A 24,659-nucleotide genomic window follows, 5' to 3' on the forward strand; every position below is an offset into this window, starting at 1 on the left:
TCTCCATTACTTTCTAAAGTCTAGATAGACAATCAACAAAACAATAAATCAAATTTTGATTTTGTAATGTTTGCCAATTTCCAAGTATAAAGACTCAAACTAAAAACGATGTTTTCTTTCCCTCCCACCAACCTCTGCCAATTAACTTTTTGTTTGTTTTGCAAGGCAATGGGATTAAGCAATTTACCCATGGTCACACAGCTAGTTAATAATTGTCTGAGGCAGGAGTTGAACTCAAGTCCTCCTGATTCCAAGGCCGGTGCTCTATCTATTGTGTCACCTAGCTGTCCCTCAGCTTATAGTCTTAAAGAATTGACAGAGGGGCAGCTAGGTGGCGCAATGGATAGAGCACCGGCCCTGGAGTCAGGAGTACCTGAGTTCAAATCTGACCTCAGACACTTAATAATTACCTAGCCGTGTGGCCTTGGGCAAGCCACTTAACCCCACTGCCTTGCAAAAAAAACCCTAAAAAAATTAAAATAAATAAAAAAAAAGAATTGACAGGGACACTAAGGATCCCAATGAATTGTCCAAGGCCATTATACAAATCCAAATCAATTGTCCAAGGCTGCTGGGTCATTTTGTATCAGAGTAAGAATGTGAACTCAGATATTCCTGATTCTGAGACCATTTCTCCATCCATTGCTCTAACTGTCCCTCTTACTCCCACGTAAATTTTGCATTCCCTTATCCCCTCTACCAGGCTGTAAGCTCCTTGAGGGCAGGGGCCATGGTTTCTTTATCCATGTATCTCAACCAGTGTTCAGCAAAGCATTCTGTACTAATGTCAAATAAGTGAGTGGATGATGTTTAGAGATAGAGAAAAATAATAACTAATGTTGATCACAAAAATATTCTGGATTATAATTATTCATGGTCATATCCTATTTTCCCAACTAGATGCAGGACAGCAGAAAGCAAGGACCTATTCTACTTTGTCTTCCCCTCAGCACCAAGTGCTAGGCTTCGATGGGTAACCATGGATTTCATGGAGTTTTTGTCCAATTATTGAGCAAACTGTCTTGTTTTCTGTCTCCTTTCATAACACTTCTCCCTTAGTCCTGGAAAACTGTGTCAGGAGAGAAAATGCTATTTATTAATATGTAGTCCTGGGCAAGCAGGGTCTCTGCTCCAGGCCTCACACCCCTGGGGATCTTGAATTTTGGAGGACTCTACTCATTCTGGGCACAAAGAATTAAAGTAAAAATGAAATGTGAATAATAAAGCAAAATAATTATGATTAGACTATACAACTAAATAAATATTATCTATTTTTTAAGGGGAATGAGAATGTCTGAGTCTCCCTAAATTAACCTTGCCAATTGTCTTGGATTAGATAAAATAGTTCCGGATAGATTCCCCATTTGATGTTTTTGTATCAGAAAATGTTCCATATTCATCCAACCTGTTCTGCTTGCCCTGAATTTTATACTAGTTTAAAAGATTGCAGTTGATCACTCATTGCTAAATGTCCTGAGTCATTTGGAAGTATAATATATACAACTGACTGAATATGTTGTTATGAGTGATAAGTTTAATAATAACATATGTACCAACATGCATGTATAGACTGGATCTTTCTTCATCATCATGAAATACTAACTTGAAAGTGATCAATGATTGATGCTATGTTAGCAGTTATTTGCAGTAAAAAAACTTGCATATATATTATTGATAGTAATATTTTAATTTTTTGAGCTGATGAGTACCAAACATTGTCACTGAATATAGGAATTTTCTTTTGATATCTCAGGTTTAAAAACATGAAAATATAGTCCATTTCAATTTGAGAATATTTAAACATCAGTTTTAGGTATATATTAGGTATATTAATACCTTCAATGTTCAAAGAGTTAACTGCTTTTGATGTCCTGTATTTGCTCTTAGTATTTCTAATAAGTACTTTATTAGATGCTTTCCCCAAAGTCTTAATAATTCACAAATTGAGTCACTATGTCTTCAAATTTGTTTTTATACATATATCATAGTCATTAATGTTATAACTATAACTATAATAAATTTAAATTTAAAAATTCTCCCATTTGGGGCAGCTAGGTGGTGCAGCAGATAAAGCACCGGCCCTAGAGTCAGGAATACCTGGGTTCAAATCTGGTCTCAGACACTTAATAATTTCCTAGCTGTGTGGCCTTGGGCAAGCCACTTAACCCCATTTGCCTTGCAAAAAAGCCTAAAAAAAATTCTCCCATTTAAAGATCACCATCAAAATGCACATGCAGACTAGTTAATTATACAATATAGAATGGTGTCTTCTAGTTTGTAATGCTATGCTAAAGGCTGGATAGTTTGTGTATAGACACATTTTAATTTTATAATTATATTTTAATTTATGCTTTTTCTGTCTGAGTTTAAACTGTCATAAAAGTGAAGTGCAATTTTTGAATATGATATATTGTTAGAAATTTGTCATATAAATTAACAAATCTACTATTTAAACCAAATAATATTTAAGAATAACTCTTGCTCCTCCTTTTGATAATACAGTTAGTTAATTCTGGGGAGAGAAGGGAGCAGGGAGGACAATAGGGTTTGGAAGCTGTCCAGAAACACAAGACCAGAAGCCTAATCTAGATAGTTCTGCCTTTAGAAGTTGCATCTGAGGGAGAAGGGGAGAGACAGTCATGTCCTCATGAGATTTTGTCATTTTTTTTTAGTGAATTTTACTTTGAAATATCATGACAAATCTCTAGTATATTTTCAAAAGAATTCTCCAATATGTAATTCTTAAAAACAACTAAGCAGATCAACTTAAAAGATAGTTGTTCAGGAGGCGGCTAGGTGGTGCAGTGGATAAAGCACTGGCCCTGGAGTCAGGAGTATCTGGGTTCAAATCCAGTCTCGGTGGCCTTGGGCAAGCCACTTAACCCCATTCCCTTGCAAGAAAAAAAAAAGATAGTTGTTCAGTCATTGCAGTCTTGTTCATATCTTTGTGACCCCATTTGGATTTTTTTGGCAAAGATACTGAGGTGATGTACCATTTCCTTCTCCAGTTCATTTTACAAATGAGGAAAATGAGGCAAGTGGGTTTAAGTGACTTGCCCAGAATTACATAGTTACTGAGTATCTGACACTAGATTTGAACCTGCGAAGATAAGTCTTCCTGATTACAAACCCAGTGATCTTAACAACATTCATAAAGACAGAAATGAATAGGGAGCTTTAGGCCTGTTAAAATGACAGAGTCTTTCACACCATTACATCCCAAAGGGATCCTTGGGGTAGTGGTTGAAGGTAAAGCAGCCTAGGATTTGAATTCAAAGACCTGGATTTGAAACCAGACTTTTGCTACTTAGAACCTGTAGGGTTTGGGACAAGTTACTGACTTTCTAGAACTCCAGTTTCCACCTCTGTAAAATGAGGACTTTAGACTAGGTGATCTCCAAGAATCCTTCCAGTTCTAAATCTGTAATTTAATCAAAATCTATGATTGGAATATCCTCCTCTTAATCTTGTTCCTACTGCTGTGGCTGCTCCCAGTTTCCTACCTTGGAATTGCTTCCTGGCTTTATGACTGGGCAAATTACTCTGCCTGAATTTCCTCATTTGTAAAAAGATATTTCTAGTACCTATCTCACAGATTTTTTTGAAGCTCATAAGAGCTAATGTTTATAAAGTGCTATTGTTAATGATCAAGTCAGTTATCATTAATATTGTTGTTATCTGTTGCTTCTCATCCTTTTCCTATAGAATTCACATAAAAAAAGTCCTAGAACAAGTCACTACCCTGCAATTATTCTTTCATTTAAGGTACTGAAAACTATTGGGAAGATGGATAAAATGACTGCTTTTTCAGCTCTTTTTTGTGGTAGATAAGAATTAGAAGCTCTAGGGGGTGCCCATTAATTGTGGAATGGTATAGGTTATGACGTCTAAATATGTGTTGGAAATGCTATTGTGTATAAGAAGTGATAAAGGGGATGATTTTAGAGAAATCTGGGGATATCTATATGAACTGATGCAAAGTAAAATGAGTAGAAACACAAGAATAATTTATACAATGGAAACAATATTATAAAGACAAATGACTTTGAAAAACTTAGGAACATATGATGAGCAACCATAAATCCAGAGAACTCATGAAACATACTACCCACTTCCTGATAGAGAGCTGATGGACTCAGAGGGCAGATTAAGTTTTGTTTTGCTTTTTTTTTGGGGGGGGGACATGGCCAATAAAGGAATTTGTTTTATCTGAGTATACATGCTTATAATGAGTTTTGTTTTACTTACTTTCTCAATTAGAAAGGGCTTGGGGTGGGGGGAGGTACCTAGGTGATGTAGTAGAGTACTGCTCTGGAGTCAGGCAGACCAGAGTTCAAATCTGGACTCAGATAACTGACACTAGCTGTATGACCCTTGGCAAGTCACTTAACCCCAATTGCTTTGCAAAAAAAAAAATAGAGTGGTGGAGGGGAGGGAATTCAGAGCTAAAAATAAAAATAAAATCGAATTTTAAAAGGGGAAAAATGAAATAATTTTCATAATTGAATAAAAATATTGGAATGTGAACTCATCCTCTCTAGACTCATTGAAATCATCTCCAGCAACAGGGAGTACAACAAAGGTGAGATTACTTCATTTTTTCCCCACCCAGCTTTGATTCCTTCCTCTCAGTGTCTTAATTTTCGTGGCTTTTCATACTACATAGCTGGGTGAGTATGAGTATTCAGTATAGCATTGTCAATAATCTCTTAGTTCTTCAATTTTTATGAATCAATGTCACATGACCTGGTAATATGGGGTAACAATTTTGTCCAGGATAATACTCCCATGTTAGTTTACTTATTGAATATCCAATGGTGTTTTGAGGGTTCACATTTGCAGCAAGATTAACCATCTGTTAATTTATGAAGAATAGTGAACTTTGAGTAAATAGTGCTAAATACCAGATTGAAGATTCAGCAAATACTAAATTTTTGTACCCTTTATCAGATGTGTTGCACAATTTCTACTATTTTCTTACATAATCTGCACTGATTACAAAGTCTGGATTCCTTACAGATAAATCATCTGAAATTCTGGGTAGTGAAGACCAAGTCCTGAATTACCAACATATACTCTTCCATTTTTATAAACAAATGCACCTAAATCAGTTATTTGATTATCATTTCCTCACTGACAGATCATGATGATGATGATGATGATGATGATGATGATGCTGTGATATGCAGTGGGATCACTTTAAGGCAGACAGGTAGTACAAGAAATAAAAAAGCTGGGTCTGGAGTCAAGAAGACCCAAGTTCAAATATGGCTTTAGACACTAGCTATGTGACTTTGGGCAAATCATTAAACTTTCTCTACCTCAGTTTCCTTAAGTGTAAGATGGGAATAATAATAGACTGTTGTATCAAATGAGATAATATTTGAAAAGTGCTTACTTAGCACAGTTGGTTGGTTCTTGTCTTTCATTATTTAAGAAAACCAAAATGACATCACTACATTAGAGATAAGTTATAATGTATCCAACTGAGGCTGATCAGCCCAATACGAGCTTGGGGATGCTCTACCACAGGTAGGACACAAATAGTCCACGTGAACACCTGGGGTGGGGGTTCTTTAAGCACCTATAAGATGCTTCCTTCATTCTGTCCTTGAGCATCTGTCACAGAACTGCCTGCTTTCAAAACCACAGAAATGTAAATTCAAGTAAGAAGACCAAATAAAATGGATTGGACATGTATTTGGGGGTGAGATAGGTGGTTGTTGCTGCTTTCATCCTTTGTTCATGAAGACAGTGATGTCTTTATTTTTATGGAAAATAGATTTAAGTGAAGCAGAGTTGTACAGTCATCAGCCTCACACTCTTTCCAAGTCATTGGAGGCCATTGGCTAGATAGAAGTCAAGGTGACTGACAATGGTTCAGGATGCAGTGGGTGACCTTTTTTTCTTAGAAACAGATAATAGGATCATAGAGCTCAGAACTCAAAAAGTCTTTACTCATTTTCTACTAGAACTTCCTCATTTCACAGATAAGAACATCAAAGTGCATCCAAGCCAACCCTTCCCCTAAGTATTTTAACTTTGGATTCATTTTCATGGAAATTATTCTCAGGTCTCCCAAGACTATGTTTTAGGAAAATGAACTGCATTTGCTTATCATCATTACTTGAAGAAGAGGGTCCAGTTCCTCCACAGTAGTCTATCTGGATCACAAAAACTCAGATCACTTCTCAAGAATTTCCCCAATTCAACCAGCACAGATAAAGACATTTTTTAGCCAGTTTAATTTCTCTTTATGAATGCTATGGAGAAATTATCAGACCTCTGTAATTACTGAGAAAGCTTTTCATTGAAATAAAAATCAAAAACCCATTTGCCTGCTACCTATTCAATGATCACTAAGTCTCTGTTCAAGGAGCATTTACCACATGCCATTTAACCCTCGAAGTCCCAACTTCTTGGTTTACTTTGATCAGGTTCAATCTTGGAGGCTACTCTGAAAACCATGTGCTTTGCTTATATCATTCAAACTCAGCGACACCCTTGAAAAACCTCAGAAACTAAATCAGTGTGTAGGTCTCCATAGATGTGAATAAAGAATTCCTAGGACCTGCATAAGCACTCAAGACAACAATGAATTCTATTAGGTATATTTATTCTTTATTCCATCTCACAGAAAATGTCACACAGACCATATGTGTTGAAGGAAGGATTTGAGTTCAGCTCTTACAGACTTTAAAGTCACTGTTCTACCCTACTTCCCTGCAAATCTGAAAATGATACATGAATTGCAGTTGTTTCATCATTAACATCCTCATTATGATGATGGTGGTGGTATGATACAGTATAGTAGACTAGGAGCCTGGAGGATAGAGGGCCCTGGTGTACTGGGGGCCACAAAGAATCTGCTATAAGTGAACAGCAAAGCTGACTTTGGAGCCAGGAAGGCCTGTGAAGGCAGCGTGAATTGGCCAAGTCCATTAACCTGCTCAAGGCCAATGATGGCAAACTCAAATAAAAAAAGGGCCTAACTAGAAATGGAGTCTAAATGCAGATTGAAGCATCTTTTCTTAAACTTTATTTTTCTTAGGTTTTTTTGTCTGTGTTTTCCTTCAAAACATGACAAATATGGAAATATGTTTTGGCATAACTGAACATATATAACATGTATCAAATTGATTGCCTTCTCAATGAGGGGAAAAAAAGAGGAAAGGAGGGGATTTAGAACACAAAATGCTTTTTTAAAAAAATCAGGAATCAATACTTCAAAACCAAAAAAATGAAAAATTAGAAGAAAATGTAAAATATCTCATTGAAAAAACAACTGATATGGAAAACAGACTTAGGAAAGATAATTTGAAAATTATTGGAATACCTGAAAGTCTTGATCAGGAAAAGAGCCTTGACATCATTTTCAAAGAATTACTACAGGAAAATTGCCCTGATATTTTAGAAGCAGAGGGCAAAATAGAAATGGAGAGAATCCACCGATCCCCCCGAGGAAGAGATCCCAAAAAAACCAACCCCTAGGAATATTATAGCCAAGTTCCAGAACTCCCAAGTCAAAGAGAAAATATTACAAGCAGCCGGAAGATCAGAGTTCAAATATCGTGGAGCTGCAGTCAGGATCACACAGGACTTAGCAGCAACTACATTGGAAGCTAGTAGGGCTTGGAATATAATATACTGGAAGGCAAAAAGAGCTTAGAATGCAGCCAAGAATGAACTACCCAGCAAGGCTGAATGTCCTCTTCCAGGGAAAAAGATGGACTTTCAATGAACCAGGGGAATTTCAAATGTTCCTGTTGGAATGACCAGAGCTGAGCAGAAGGTTTGATCTTCAGATACAGGATTCAGGTGAAGCATGGAGATTGGAGGAGAGGGGAAAATATGAGGGACTTGATGATGATGAACTGCATGTATTCCTGCATAGAAAAATGACACTGATAATACTCATATGAACCTTCTCAGTTAATAGGGCAGGTAGAGGGAGCTTTTATAGTTGAAGCACAGGAGAAAGCTGAATTTGAAGATAAAATATGGTGTGAAAATGGAGTCAATAGAAAAAAGGGGAAATGTAATGGAAGAAAGAAAAAGGAGAGGGGGAATAAGCCAAGATATTTCATATAATAAGATTTTTTTGTATTACAATGAGCTATTGCAATGATATGGAAGGGGGGAGGTAAGGGGGAATGAGGGAACCTTTGCTCTCATCAGAGGTGGCTAGGAGAGGAAACAGCATATATACTCAATGGGGTATAGACAACTGGAGTAAGAAGGAGGGGGGAGCAGGGGGAAGGGGTGAGGATGTGAATAAAGGAGGAGAGGATGGACCATGGGGGGAGAGTGGTCAGCTATAACACATTTTCTTTCTTACTTCTTGCAAGGGGCTGGGATTGGAAGGCCTGCCCAGGACCACAGGGCCAGGTGGATTCTGGGCCTAAGGGGTGGTATGGGGGCTCAGGGCCTCTTGGCCCCAGGACCAGGGATCTGTCTGCTGCGCCACTCAGTGACCCTACAGCAGAGTCAGAGTGAAAGGAGAGAGAAAATATAGTATATGGTAGTGGAGAAATAAGAAAGGAGGGAGTTGCGATCAACAATGGCAATGGTGGAAAAATATGGAAGTAACTTTTGTGATGGACTTATCATAAAGAATGTGATCCACCCATGACAGAGTTGTTGGTTTTGGAACAAAGACTGAAGCACATTTTTTGTTATTATTATTTGGGGGAGGGTGCAGGGCAAATGGTGCTGGGTGGCCTGCCTGGGGCCACATAGCAGAGTGATCTTTGGGTGTCTGAGGCTGGATTTGGACCTGGGTGCTCCTGGCTCAAGGGCCAATGCTCTGTCTGCCACCCAGCCACCCCTACTATTATTACTATTTTATTTTATTTTGGATCTTTTTTTTCTTCTTTTAGGTTTTTGCAGGGCAGTGGGGTTCAGGTGGCTTGCATATCACACAGATGGGTGATTATTGGGTCTATGGGGCTGGATGTGGGCTTGGATGCTTGTGGCTCCAGGGCTGGTGCTTCGTCTATTGCGCTACCTGGCCAGACCTACAATTATTACTATTATTTTTTTAATTTTAATTTTTTTCTCTCCCCTTTACTTTATCACCCAAGCAAGTCTATATTCATGGGGGGGTATTTTGTTTACTCTTAAACAAGAATATTTTATTAATGTAAAAAAAAGCATTTGTACAAAATGAGAATTAAAATAAAATAAAATTTAAAAAATGTTAAAATTGTTTTTACATGTAATTGGGAAAAATAAAATATTTATTAAAAGAAAATAAAGAAAAAGGACCACTAAACCATAATAAAGATTTCTGCAGCAATATATCGATTTAGAAAAGCACATATTAACATTACTTATGGTCTATTGTACTTTTTTGCTAAATATTTTCCAGTTACATTTCAAACTGGTTTAGGCAGTACTCCAGAATGCTGTGGGAGGAAAAGGGGACACATCTACTCTAGGCAACTCTCAGAGTGAAAATTGCAGAACATGTGCCAATCAGTATTAGTAGAGAGGATTTCCTCATCTGGGAGTCCCTTATATCCATGAAATCATAGGTCCATTCCCTTTCTCTATTATCATTATTGTCATTAGGTCAACTCCTTGACTCTTATGTACCTTGCTATGCCAATTGAATCTACTCTTTACATTAAATAGCTTCCCCACCCCCCATTCAAATTGCTTTCCCCTCAGTTCTTTACCATACCACCCCTCATAACCCAGTGTCACCTATTAAAGCTGGAAAAAGGGGGAAAGCACCTTGCAAGGTAAGTAAGAAGAGTTTACAATCAAACAAGCAGGTAACCACAAACCCCAAGGGGAATCTTTGCAGGTGGGAAGTCAGATTTGGCTGATTTTCCAAGAAGCTAACAGACGGATTCTTAGTGTTAGCAATGGGGGGGGGGTGAGCTTGAGATAAAAACAGCACCATGTCTGTAGAAGAGAAAAAAACCCAACTCTGCATTGGATGCCATTGGCTTCGGTGTACTTGAGTCCTAGACGGACCTGTACATATATGAGAGAGTAGAAAGGGGCAGCAGGGAAGGCCCCAAGTATCTGGCAGCAGTAATTTTTGATGGTCTGGGATTTTCCCTCTCTGTCTTCTGGTTTACCTTTCTTTCTATCCCCAGCACTTAAGTACAAAGCTGAGAACAGATGTTTAGGGCACCTAGGTAGCCCAGTGGAGAAAGTTCCAGACCTGGAGTCAGGAAGACTCATTTACCTGAATTCAAATTGCCTCAGACATTTATAAGCTGTGTGACCCTGGCAAGTTACTGCACCTTTGTTTGCCTCAGTTTCCTTATCTGTGGAATGAGCTAGAGAAGGAAATGGCAAACTCCTCCAGTATCTTTGCCAAGAAAACCCCAAATGGGGTCACAGAGTCGAACACAACTGAATAACAAATAAACACTTATTGACTAATTGATTACACATGTCCTTCACTGCTTTATCTCTAAGGGAAGCCAGGACAGTATAAATATTTAGAAAGAAATCTGGGCTGTGATAACATATCCCACAGAAGTGATCCCAGAGACATATCTGATAATGGAGCTTAATCCCAAAATGTCAGACTGAGACTATCTCCATGACAGACACTGAAATATAGGGCTCTTTGCAATTGTTTAAGCAATAAACTCCATGGTCATAGACTTCAGCTCCCCTTGTAGTTGGACATCCCCCCTGAGTGCCATCAGACCTTGCTTTATTATGCACACCCCAACCAGACCTGTCCCACCAGATCCATCCTTGTCTCCATTACTGACTTAAAGATAAGTCTCTAATGAAGGAAATTTTTGATTCCCATAGATGAGGGTCATGTCCAGTGTGCTTAGAAAGCTATGAGTTAAAAAAAAAAAAAGAAAGCCATGAGTTAGAAAAGAGTACTTGAAGGCGAGCCTACCACCTTTCTGCTCCTTTGGTCAGTGGAGACCTTTCTTCAAGAAAGACCAGAGCCCCGAGTCAGGGAGAAGACTCACCACCCACCACCTTGTGGGTTCCACAGAGAATATGGTGGTGGTAGTCACAGCATAGAGACATCTCCAGCAAAAAGAAAGAATGATGAGTAAGGCTGGAAGTCAGGACCCAGTGACACATGGCTAGCTTAAAAACTGACCCATGCCCATGAAGGCAGGGAAAGAAAAGTAATAAGTATTTATAGAAACAGTTCCTACTATGCTAAGTGCTTTTTTACAAATAATATCTCATTTGATTCTTACAATAACCTTGGGAAATAGGTATATCATTATTATCCCCATTTTACAGTTGGAGAAACTAAAGCTAAATGACTTGCCCAGGGTTACATAGCTAGTTAGTGTTAAAGTCCAGATTTGAACATAGATCCTCTTGACCCTAGGTCCATGAGACCCTAGAATCACTTTGTTTAGCTCAGTGGTTCTCAGTGTCATCTGAAAAGGGCTCTCTTGAGACCCTTTTTAGGAGGGCTACCAGTTCAAAACAAATTCTTAAGATTTTAAAATTCTAAGACATTTAAATTTCTAATACAATAATTTTAGTAGATCTAATTCATATGAACAAAAGCTTTGTGGGAAGAAGGTTTCTCAATTTTTAAGAGCATTGAAGGGTTCTGAGATCTATAAGTCTGGAAATCTCTGTTGGTCAAGCCCCACCTCTTGCCTAGTCCTTCACTGACCCCCTCCCTCCTCTTGACTTCCTGCCTGCTGCCTCTCGGCCCTCAACCTTGTGGTGAGCCATTGGGCTCCATCCTGCTTTTGCCTCTGGGGATTTTCTCCTTGTTAACTTTAATCTGGTGAGTACTTCTACACATAAGACACTATATTGAGGACAGAAAGTCAAAACCAAATGAATAGTTCCTGGTTTTGGCAAACATATGAATAGCAAGAGTTGACATATTGTGCTTTACATGGGGATTTTCATTGGAGTCTCCTCCAATGTAAGAGTAGTACTGAAGGTATTAGCTCTCCATTTTACAGGCAGCTAGAGTAGTACCATGTTTAGAGCGCTGAGTCTAGAGTCAAGAAGATCTGAGTTCAAATTTGACCATAGACACTTACTATCTGTGTCATCCTGGGCAAGTCACTTCACTTCTGTTTGCTTCAGTTTCCTCATATGTAAAATGAGCTAGAGAAAGAAATGGTAAACCATTACAGTATCTTTGCAAAAAAAAAATCCATAAGGGGGACATGATCAAAACAATTGAACAATAACAATTATCCCAGAATTGGCATTTGTAAAATGTAGGTGTTCTGTAAATGTTAGTAGTTATTGTGACAGAGAGGGAAGCTGAGGATCAGTGTCCAAAGTAAGTCTAGAAATTTCTTTTTTTTTTAATTTTTAAATTGTATTTATTTAAGGAAATGGGGTTAAGAGTAACTTGCCCAGGGGTGGCTAGGTGATGCAGTGGATAGAGCACTGTCCCTGGAGTCAGGAGTACCTGAGTTCAAATCCGGCCTCAAACACTTAATAACTACCTAGCCGTGTGGCCTTGGGCAAGCCACTTAACTCCATTGCCTTGCAAAAAAAAAAAGAGTAACTTGCCAAAGCTTATGCACAGTTAGGCATTTATTAAGTGTCTGAGGCCACATTTGAACTCAGGTCCTCTTGACTCTAGGGCCAGAGCTCTATCCACTGTGCCACCTAGCTGCCCAGAATCTAGAAATAATAATGATATGAGTTTAATAATGCGTGTTGATTGATTGCAGGTCCAGTGTCCTGATCACCAGGTGCTTTGACAGTGCAAAATGTGGATCACTCGTCAGTTCAATTCATTTTTTTTTTTAGGATTTTTCAAGGGAAACAGGGTTAAGTGGCTTGCCCAAGGCCACACGGCTAGGTAGTTATTAAGTGTCTGAGACTGGATTTGAACCCAGGTACTCCTGACTCCAGGGCTGGTGCTTTATCCACTGCACCACCTAGCCGCCCCTCAGTCCAATTCTTAACGTTGGATTCCCATCCTCTTCTACCAACCTGTATCCATCCCTAGAACGCTTCTACTAAGCTTGTTTTCATTTCTTAAACGAGGGAAAGATTAATCCACGTTACAGACTTCACTTAGTCCTGGTCTTTTCCAGATTCCATCTCAGGCTGCGATTCTTAAATGTTTTAGATCAGGACCTTTGCAGCTTTGTGGATAGAATTCTGTTTGTGCATCAATCTATCTGTTAGCCCTACAGCTTAGCCGCCCCACCCCCTTCTCTACAGAGCAGAGTCCCACCCACTACCCCTTCTATAAAGGTAGTCTTTCTCTAAATTCTCTGTAGAGGACCACCCCAGCTCCATCCCCAACATGCTCTTAGGTCTCCTAGTTCAATGATTACTATCAATGTAGAGCTGAGGTAATTTATTATCTGTCACTGTACAAACAGGCCTTATAGCAGGCTTCCTGTAGGACATCTTTCGTGACATCCCCAACATGTCAATCATGACCAACAGCACACTGCAGTTGACATACACCCACCACATACCTTTCCCACTAGATCCCCTTGGATCATAGAGTCATAACTAGACAGGATCACATACTACCTTCTTCCATCACTTCACTTCACAGATGAGGAAAGGGACGTGCAAGGAGATCAAGTAAGTGGCCCAATGTCGCAGAAGTAGGAAGAAGGAAAGGCTAGCTTTTGATAACCCACATCCTAAACTCCAGAGCCAAGGCTCTATCCACTCTACCCCACTGCCACCCTCTTCTGAAAGAGTGATGTGCCATGATTCTCAGCTTCAAAGAATATCTGTATGTATCATTTTGTCTGAACCCTTGATTTCATTAGTACAGGGAACTCCTTTTTGTCAATACAGGTGGTCTCAGAGAGTTCCTTTGAACACTGAGGAGTTAAGTGACTTGTCCACAGTCACACAGGCAACATTTCAAAAGTGGGAATTGAATTCAATGCTTCCCATGCCATGGTGTCCCAACAGTAGAATATTAATGTTAAAAAGGTGGGGTTTTGTGTTCAGGAGGTTGGGAATCATTTAAAGCACTCTATGATTTCCATGGTTTGATTCCTGTCCTCATTTCATCCACTTAGGTCAGTGGGCCTACATCACTGATCAGCTCAGTCAAGGCATTCATCATTGTCATGGAGGCAGATCTGCGTGAAGTCTAAAAGGAGGGGAGATTCCCTAAAATCAGGGAGGTTCCCTGAACGTTCTGATTTGGGTCAAGCTGTAAAGCCCAAAGGACATTTTCCGTGACTCTGCTCTCAATGGCCATGAAATTCAGCTGCTAAAGTGAAAAAATAGAAGAAAACACCTGCAATCAAAGCATGACTGGCTTAGCCATGGGAAGACATGGTATGAGTCAAACTCCATCCACAAATCAAAGAGGATTTTTATCCCCAGAAGACAAGTAGCTAAAGGATGCAAACAAACCTTTTTCCAAAGAAGAAATTCACTCAATCAAGAGACTCCTTACAGTATGTTCTGTATTCATTGATAACAGAGAAATGCAAATCACAACAACCTGTGATACTACCTCACTCCTACCAACCTAGAAAAGATGATAAATGATAGAAAAATTCATTATGGGAGAAGTGGTGGGAAGATAAGTTTGGTAATTCACTGTTGAATTCCTTCAACCAATGGAAAACAATATGGAATTATACAAGAGTAGTGACTAAGTTATTTACATTCTTTGATACAGAGATTGCATGAATAGGGTTATAACAAATACAAGCATTTATATAGTGCTGTTTAGAGCTGAAAAGTGCAGATATCAAAGAAACAATGAAGGAAGGCAATTTAGCAGTACCAGATTTTAAACTATATTACAAGGGGTAAACATCAAAACAATCTGGTACTGGCTAAGAAATAGAGTGATGAATCAGTGGAATAGATAAGTTATACAATATACAGTAACAAATGATCAGAGGATTCTAGTGTTTGAGAAACCCAAAGATTGGGTGGGGTAAAAACTTATCATCTGACAAAAATTTCTGGAAAAATTGAAAAGCAGATTGGCAGAAAGTAGGCATTGTCTAACATCTGACACTGTATGCACAGATAACGGGTACATGATTTGGACATAATTAGGGGAAAATGGAAGATGTTATCTATCAGATCTATGAATAAGGGAAAAATTTATGATAAAACAAGAGAAAAAAGCACAGCAAGTATAATGAATAATTTTGATTACATGAATTACACAATTACACATGATTACATGATTACACAAAAAATCTAATGTAACCAAAATTAGGAAAGCAGTAAACTGAGAAATTATTTTTACAGTAAGTTTTTCAGATAAAGGCCTTATTTCTCAAACACTTAAGGAACTGAACCAAATTTATAAGGATACAAGCTATTCCACCACTGAGAAATGGTCTAAGGATATAAATGAGCAACTTTAGAAGAAGAAATCAAAGCTTCCCATGCCATGGGAAAAATGCTTTCAATCACTATTGATTAGAGAAATGCAAATAAAACATCTCTGACACCAATCATACTGGCTGACATTATAAAAAAGGAAAATGACAAATACTGGAGGGGATATGAAAAAGTAAGGGTACTAATGAACTATTGGAGTTGTGAACTGTTCCAACTATTCTGGAGAACAATTTGGAACTATGCCCCAAAAGCTATAAAATTGTGCATATACTTTGACCTAGCAATACTACCACTGAGTCTCAATACCAAAGAGATATTTTTTTAAAAAAGGGAAAAAGAAAAAACAAACAAACAAACAAACAAATAAATAAATGGGGGGGAAAGACCTATATGTACAAAAATATTTATAGAAGTTCTTTTAGTCATCATTAAGAATTAAAACGAGGGGATGTCCATCTTTGGACAATGGCTAATCAAGTTATGGTATGTGATTATGTGGTTATGATGGAATACTCGTGCTATTATAAAAATGATAAGCAGGATATTCATTCAGAAAAACCTCAAAAGACTTATGAATGACTATGACTATGAAAGATCTGTGAATGATTTAGCTATTCTCAGCAATACAATGATCCAAGACAATTCTGAAGGACTCATGATGAAAAATGTTCTGTACCTTCAGAGGGACAACTGATGGAGTCTGAGTGCTGGTAGAATCTTACCTGTTTTTTTAAACTTTATTCTTCTTGGATTTTTCTTCTTGATCTGTGTTCTCTTTTACAATATGACTAATAAGAAAATATGTTTTGCAAGACAGCATATGAATAACCTATATAAAATTACTTGCCTTTGCAAAGAGAGGAAGAGGAGGGAGGGAGAGAATTTGGGACCCCCAATTTTTTAAATGAATATTAAAGTTGTTTTTATATATAATTGGGTCAAAAATAAAATTAAAAAAAAAGAAATAAAGAGCAGAATGGTTTCAGAAAATCCTGGGAAGACTTATATGAACTGATGCAGAGTGAAATAAGCAGAACCAGGAAATCATCATATACAGAAACAGCAATATTATCAGAATGATCACCTGTGAAAGACTTAGCTACTCTGATCAGGGCAAGAATCAAAGACAATAAAGGATTTGTGATTAAAAAAACTTTTTATTTATCTCCAGAAGGAGAACTGCTGAATTGAGTAAAAATGGAAGTATATTTTTTCATTTTATTTTTATTTTTGCAACATGAATGTGAAAATATGCTTTGCATGATTTTACATGTATAATTGATATTATATTGCTTACCTTCTCAAAGGGTGGAAGGGGCTAGAGGAAGGGAGAGAATTTTGATCTCAATTTTTTTTAATGATAAAAATAAATAATAAAAATTTTTAAAAGATTTGAAAAAATGAATCACCTATCTTATCTGATCCTCACAACAAGCCTGTGAGGTAAGCACTATTATTATCTCCATTTTTAAAATGAAGATGCTGAGTCTGAGAGAGGTTAAATAACTTGTCATTGTTACACAGCTTGTATGTGTCTGAGATGGGATTTGAATTCAGGTCTTCTTGTCTCTGGGTCCTCTGTCAGCAACTACTGCTAGCAAGAAAAGGGCCATTTAAATGGACAGATCCATAGCAGCATAATTTGTGATGACAAAACTTTAGGAACAAAATAATTGATCAATAACCAAACCAACTGTGGTACATGAAATAATGAAATATTATGGTTCTATAAGGAATAACAGATATGAAAAATTCAGAGAAATCCTTAAAGATGGGTATCAAGAGAGGCAGAATGAGGGAAATAAGGCCCATAGAAAAACAGGCAAGGGTAAGGAATAGTCAGTAAGGAAAAGCAATGGAACACCACTCAGAAACAACAGCCAATGCTTACAGACACATATATACTAATAACTCTAAACCACACATCTTTCCTTTCTTTTAATAATTAGTAATATAATTCTCTCCCCCACTATCCACCCACTACCAAGGAATGTACTTTGTAAAAATTTATTTGGATATTTGATGGGAAGTATCTATTGCATAAAAAAATGTAATCTTGTTTAAAAAAATATTGTATTTGTACTCCTGAGTAGGCAGATTGGAGGGGAATGAGAGAGCAAATAGGAATGAGAGAGCAGAGTCCAGGAGCAAGAAGTCAAACCAAGGTTGAGGGAGCCAATAGTCAAACTTTTGGGGACCTGACCTCTGCTTTCATTGGTTTTTGAGAACTCTTTTTTTGTTTTGTTTTGTTTTTTTGCAAGGCAATAGGGTTAAGTGACTTGCCTGAGGTCACACAGCTAGGTAATTGTTAGGTCTGAGGTCAGGGCCAGTGCTCTATCCACTGTGCCACCTAGCTGTCCCAGTTTTGGGAACTCTTGATAAGAAGTCTTGGAGTTGCCTAGGTCACTGAGAAATTAAACAAATTGCTCAGGGCCATGTACATGTGTCTTTTTCCTCACACATGGGATCCCACTCCAGTTTCTGTGTCTTTACAAAGGCTGATCCCCACCAATCCTAGAAATCCCCTCGTTCACTTCCAATTCTTGGAAATCCCAGGCCCCTTCAAAACTTAGTTCAAGCCCCACCTTCCTGGTCCCCTCAGCTGGTATTACCCTTCATCTGCTTTGCAGGTATTCCATATAGAGCTATGTATGTACACACCATCTTTCTTATTGAAAAGCTCCCACATGAATTGCTCAGGCTTTCTGGAAAGTAATTTGGAACCATGTCCAAAAAGCTATTAAGCTGGGCATTCCTTTTGCCCAGCAATACCTCTATTAGCTTTCTACCCCAAAGCAATTAAAGAAAGAGGGAAAGAGCTCATGTAAATATATTTATAGAAGCTCTCTATATTTACAATAAAAAGGAATGGGAAACTATGGAGATGCCCATCAAATGAAGAGTAGTTAAAAATTATTGCATATGAGTATAAGAGAGAATATTACTGTTTTAAGAAACAATAAAAAAGAGGGGTTCAGAGAAATCTGTGAAGACTGGCATGAACTAATGCAGAGAGAGCCAGGGGAACAATTAATACAATAACAACAGAATTGTAAAAAATAAACAACTTTGAAAAACTTCAGAATCCTGATCTGTTCTGTTGGCATTCAAAGCCCTTTCTTACCTTTCCCACCTTACATCTTACTCTCTGACACATACTCTTAGATAAAGCAACTCTGCCCTCTGGACTATTCTATGAACAAGACCACCCTCTCTTAGCTCTTGGCTGTCCCTCTTGTATGGAAGTCTCTCTACTCAACTCTGTCTACTGATTTCCCTGGATTCCTTAAATATCAATTAAAATTCCAACATTTATGAAAGCTTAATTCTGGTTCTCTATGATAATTATTTCCTGTTTACCTCTTTATAACTTATTTTGCATATATATATATATATATATATATATATATATATATATATATATATATTTGCATGTTATTTCCCCCATTAGACTGAAAGTTCTTTGAGGAAAGGGGTTGGTTTTTGCTTCTTTTTGAATCCTTAGAACTTATCCAGTTTCTGGCACATAACAGTTGTTTAATGCATGTTTACTGATTGGTTGATCAATGTCATGATTCCAAAGGACTGAAGATGAAACGTGCTGCTCATCTTCTGATAGATAGCTGATGGACTCAGATTGTGAAGTGTTTTGTTTTGGACATGGTCATGCAGAAATTCATTCCACTTGACTCTATGTATTTGTAACAAAGGTTTTATTTTTCTTGCTTTTTCAAAAAGGGGAGGAGGAAAGGACAGAGGAAGGGAATGTGGATCTGAAATTAAAAGTAAGTGGGATGGGATATTTACTAGTTATGCTACCTGATTCTGTTTGCCTCAGTTTCCTCATTTATAAAATAAGCTGGAGAAGGAAATGGCAGTCCACTTCAGGATCTTTGCCAAGAAAACCCTAAATGAGATCACAAAGAGTTGGACAGGACTAAAACAACGGAACAATCGGATGACAAGGGAGTAAATTCCTGGGAAGGGGAGCTGAGCCAATGAGCTTTTTGAGTGAGAACATAGTGAGAAAGCAGTGTCACAGATCATAGAAGACTTAGGGAGGAGTAAGGTGTAAGAAGGGTTAGGGTAAGGGGCAGGTTGTGAAGGAGTTTAACAACCAAGTCTTTACCAAGCTTAAGAGGATGGTCCCTAATTCTATGGAGCTAAATGAACCCTAGCCCACCAAAAACGTCCCTGCTGCCTTGGAGACAGATTGCCAGAGCCCCACAGACACCACAAATGCTTTCAGCGAAACCTGCTTTGAGGAGAAACTGTTTGCAGCCAATGTCTTCACATCTCCGGGAGACAGGACAAGATCAGAGCAAGGTTGGCCAGCAACCTGGGAACTTGCCTTCTGTTGGAGGTGGGGAAGCTGGCTTTGGGCATAGAGAAAAAGGTAGGTTGAGCCCCTCTTCTCCCTTGGCTCTTTGGCCCCTGGCAGGCAGCAGGGGAAGCATGAGCTCATCCCCAAGGCCTGTCCTGAGCAGAGCAGCGGGCAAAGCAGGAAAGCAGCCGGCTTCCCTGGGGCTCTTTCCTGGCTCAGTTCCCAGGTAGCTCTAGCTGGTGCCTTTGATTGCTTACTTCCCCAGGGGTTTGTCTCAAGGATCTCAGCCGGGGAGCCCCTAGAGAGCAGCCAGGAGTTCAGGCTCCTCCACAATCTGGTGCCACCCTGCTGTTCCAGGTGAACTGTACAAACTCCCCTCCCTGCTCTCGGTCCTCCAGCCAAACTGCACTGCTTGCACTCTCTCCGCCCCTTGTATGTCCAGACCTCTCCCACCTTCATTCAGTTCATTTCAGTAAGCATTCATCAAGCACCTACTATGTTCCTGGTTCTCTATGTGGCGCCCGGAATACAAAGACACCAATAAAACCATCCCTGTCCTCAAGCTAACAATCAACACGGGGATCTAGCATGTACACCAGCTAGTGAATGCCAAATAAATACAATACAAAGTAATTTCAAAAGTACTAATAACTGAGGAAAGGTCTCAGGTAGGAAGGAGGCAGTGATTCATCTAAGCTCTGAGCAGGTAGTTTTATGTAAAAACTCCTAATAAACTTTAATGAGTAGTTAGGTTGCTGGACTTGGAATTAGAAAGAGGGCAATTTGAATACTTACTAGCTGTATGACTCTGAGCAAGTCCCTTCACTTCTACCTGCCTCAGTTTCCTCATCTGAAAAATGGGGATAGTAACAGTTCCTGCCTCCCAGAGTTGTTGTGAGGATCAAATGAGAGAATATGTGTTGAAAACATTAAAGTGCTAAACAAATATTTACTACTATTCCTATTTTGAAGGAAGAAAGTACATTCCAGATATGGCATCACCTGTGCAAAGTGATAGCAATGGGAATAGGATGATGGTTTCCTGACTAACTGGTGGTGACGGGGCGGCTAGGTGGCGTGGGGGATAGAGCATCAGCTCTGGAGTCACTGAGTTTAAATCTGGCCTCATACACTTAATAATTACCTAGCTGTGTGGCCTTGGGCAAGCCACTTAACCCCATTGCCTTGCAAAAACAAAAAACAAACTAATTGGTGGTGACAAACATGGATTGTAGAACTATAGAATAAGCTCAATTAACTTTTGTTTAAGGCTGTCCTTGGGATATCTCCCTTGCCAGGAAACCACTTCTATTGGTTTCCCATGTTGAATTCCTATCCTGATAGCTCAATTATGCAATGAGAATAGGATGATGATTTTTTTTTGATTAACTGGTGGTGTTAAGCCTTGAGCTTGTAGAACTAGAGAATAAGCTCAATCAAATTCTGTTTAAGGCTATCCCCAACTTGAACTATCCTACCTGTTCTTTTCCCATTTTGAATTCCTATCTTGATAGCTCAATTGTAGTGCCATCTTTTTCAGGAAATCTTCTAAGGTCCTTTAACCCTCCTGTACCACTTCGCTTTGTAAATCTCCAATTCAATTATCATATAACATCATCTATTATACTTTTCTGTCTTTGTGTCCCAGATTAGATCATAACCTTCAGGAGGACAGGAGCCCTGTCTAATCTCAACATTCTATCTTACCTAGCTAGGACTTTGTAGGCACTTAAAAACTGTTTGTTGCCTGACTGTACATATATAGTCCATATCAGATTACTCAATGTCATGGAGAGGGAGAAGGGAAAAGAGAGAGGTAGAAAAATGTGAAACTCAAAAACTTACAAAAAGATAAATGTTGAAAACTATCTTTGCATGTAATTGAAAAAATAAAATGAAATAACATTCAGAAAAATATTTAGAAATTGTTTAATGTAGTCTCTTGTATGTGTTGCCCTGAGGGAAGAAGCAAACCAAAGGGTTTATAGTACTATTGTTGTCAATAATAATAATAGTATTAGCTCACAGTAAACCAAGCTTTAAGATTTGCAAAACCCTTTACATATCTTCTCTTTTTTTTAAATCTTCACTCTTGCCTTATGAGTGGACTTCAGAGTACTTCTGGCCTGGGGACTTCATAAAAGTCCTAGGGTATAATCCAGGGAACTTCTGGGGTCTCTCAGAAAAGTATGGAGAACTCAGGGGGCAGCTAGGTAGCAGAGTAGATAGAGAACTGGATCTAAAGTCAGGAAGACAAGATTTCAAGTCCAACCTCAGGTACTTAGTCTTTTTATCTGTCTGCCTCAATTTCCTCATCTGTAAAATGGAGATGATAATAGCCTCCTACCTCCCAGGATTATTGTGAGGATCAAATAAAGATAATAATTGTTAAGCACTTAGCACAGTGTCTGTACATAATAATCATATAGAAATGTTAGTTTTGTTTTGATGATGATGTAGGAAATGGCTCCAATATAATATACGATCTGCCAAGCAGTGTTGGCTTAAGGTGAGGGAAACTAGGAATTGAATCTTACTTTCAATTTCTTTTTTCTTTGAATCTTATTTTATTTTAGTTTTTTCAATTTCATGCAAAAATAATTTCCAACATTCATCCTTTTGTAAGATTTTAAGTTCCACATTTTTATACTTCTCTCTCTTTTCCTCCCCCCGCCCCATGGCTTTGAGCAATCTGATACAGGTTATACATATACAATCACCTTAACATATTTAACATATTTCCATATGCTGGGTAAAAAGAATAAGAACTAAAGAGGGGAAAAGCCATGAGAAAGAAAAAACATAAAACAAGTTTTAAAAAGTGAAAATAGTATGCTTTGGTCTGCATTCAGAATTCATAGTTTTCTCTCTGGATATGGATAGTATTTTTCATCACAAGTCTTTTAGAATTATCTCTGATCACTGAGGAGGAGCTGAATCTATCATAGTTGACCATTATACAATGTTGTTAACTTGTATGATGTTCTCCTGGCTCTGCTCACCTCACTCGGCATCAATTCACACAAATCTTTCTGGATTTACTTTTAGTTTCAATTTAGGGTTGGAGAATTGCAGGATAAGATCAAGATGCTAGCAGAGCCTGATGGTCTCCAGTATGGTTCCATTTTCTCCTTCCACTACACTAACTATGACATTATCCCATGGAAGAGTCCTCTCTCCCTTCTTCTTTTCTACTGGATCTCCCAAATCCATGCCTTGGCTCTATCTCCCATGTCTGGGATGTACTTCCTCACATCCTTCAAGATTCAGTTCAAGCTCCATACTCTAAATGAAGACTTTACCAATCACTGTCCTTCCCCAACAGCTAGTGCTTTCTTCCCCCAAACTCTTTAGTACTCAACCACCTTGTATTTATTTTTCACTTGTGCCTGACTCATTAGGACCCCATTTGGGGTTTTCTTGGCAGATTTACTGGAGTGGTTCGCTATTTCCTTCTCCAGTTCATTTTACAGATGAGGAAATTGAGGCAAAAAAGATTAAGTGACTTGCCCAGGATCACACGGCTACTTAAGTGTCTGAAACCAAATTTGAACTCAAGAGAGATTAGTCTACTTGACTCCAGGCTTGGCACTCTAGCCACCTAATATCCCATTCTGTATCTACTTGCACTTAAATTCTTGATGACTGATTGATCCTTTACTCCCTTCTCAGAAATCTTGTCTACTCTTCTGGCTTTGACTCTCAGGTGGGTGATGCCTGAATGCTCTGATCTCTCTAGTTCTAAGTCTCTAACTTTATACTAGCCATCTCCACTTGTATATCAGATGATTGCCTAAAACTGGAACATATCTAAGAGCTTCTTGTTCCCAAAGCCAGCTTTCCTTCTGGACTTTCTCATTTTTGTCAAGGGCATCACCATCTTCAGGTCCCTAGGTTTAAAACCTCAGCTTCATTTTTCCTTCCTCCTCTTCTTTTCAGCTGTAAAAATTAGGCCACATGCATAAAGATCACACAGTCAAGTGAAAGTGTAATCAAGCCTGGAGCCATGTCTCCTGGCTGTCACCTTAGCTTCTTTTATTCCTGGGTCTCTTTTATCTCACTTGACTCATGACTTGCAATCATCCAACTTTTCTGGGCACCTTTAGGAATTCCAGGCATGGAATCTCCCACTCTGTACCAGCAAAGGTTCACTCTTTGTCCCCTGATCTCCTGTAATTTACTGAGGTAGAGTTAGATGCTCCTTCATTCAACAAATGTTTATTAATCACCTATCGTGTCCCAAGGGAGAAGAAGAATCATAGCAGAGAGAGAGAGAGAGAGAGAGAGAGAGAGAGAGAGAGAGAGAGAGAGAGAGAGAGAAATAGCATCAGGGAGACCTGGGTTCAAGTTGTGTTTCTGGTATAGAGGGCTGTATGACTTTGGACAATGGCAGAGAAAATTCTGGCTGGAATTGAGTAGCTCAGGTGTCCTTTAAACACAAAAAGTGTCAGACTGTGTAACACTGTGCATTTTAATAAAGGGAAATATGCATAAGCTACTTGGGGGGGGTATATTGGTCAAGCAATAGCTAAATATGCTTAAATGTAGGCTGGTCACCAGCCTTTTAGAAAACTGAAAGGGCTCAAAATGCTCGTGCTTTTTTCTTCAGGTTGTTAGGAAGAAGGAAGTAAATAGTCCCTAAAATGAAGAAGAAAAGAAGGAAGGGAGGAAGAGAAGAAGGAAGAAAGGGGAAAAAGGAAAGAAGGAAGAAAAAAGGAAGGATGGAAGGAAGGGAGGAAGAAAAAGAAAGAAAAGAAAGAAAGGAAGGAAGGAAGGAAGGAAGGAAGGAAGAAAAGAAGAAAGAAAGAAAGAAAGAAAGAAAGAAAGAAAGAAAGAAAGAAAGAAAGAAAGAAAGAGAGGGGGGAGGGAGGGAGGGAGGGAGGGAGGGAGGGAGGAAGGAGAAAGGAAGGACAACAGTAGTGCTTCATTACAAAAATAAAGAAAAATTTCTAAAAAGGAAGAGGGGAATCTTGACCTGGGTCAGGAGAATGGAGGTGGGAAGAAAGGAAGTATTTCAGTATCCACTATGTGCCAGTCTTTGTACTAAGTGCTG

At 38.6% G+C, this 24,659-nt stretch overlaps 1 protein-coding gene across 1 annotated transcript in view; it reads right to left on the reverse strand.

Moving 5' to 3' along the window:
* MMP24 (matrix metallopeptidase 24) overlaps nt 1-24,659 on the reverse strand; it is a 51,943-nt gene that overhangs the window by 11,822 nt on the left and 15,462 nt on the right. The gene's annotated exons all lie outside the window — the stretch shown is intronic.

The sequence above is a fragment of the Macrotis lagotis genome, chromosome 1, assembly GCF_037893015.1.
Source record: "Macrotis lagotis isolate mMagLag1 chromosome 1, bilby.v1.9.chrom.fasta, whole genome shotgun sequence".
Classification (NCBI taxonomy): domain Eukaryota; kingdom Metazoa; phylum Chordata; class Mammalia; order Peramelemorphia; family Peramelidae; genus Macrotis; species Macrotis lagotis.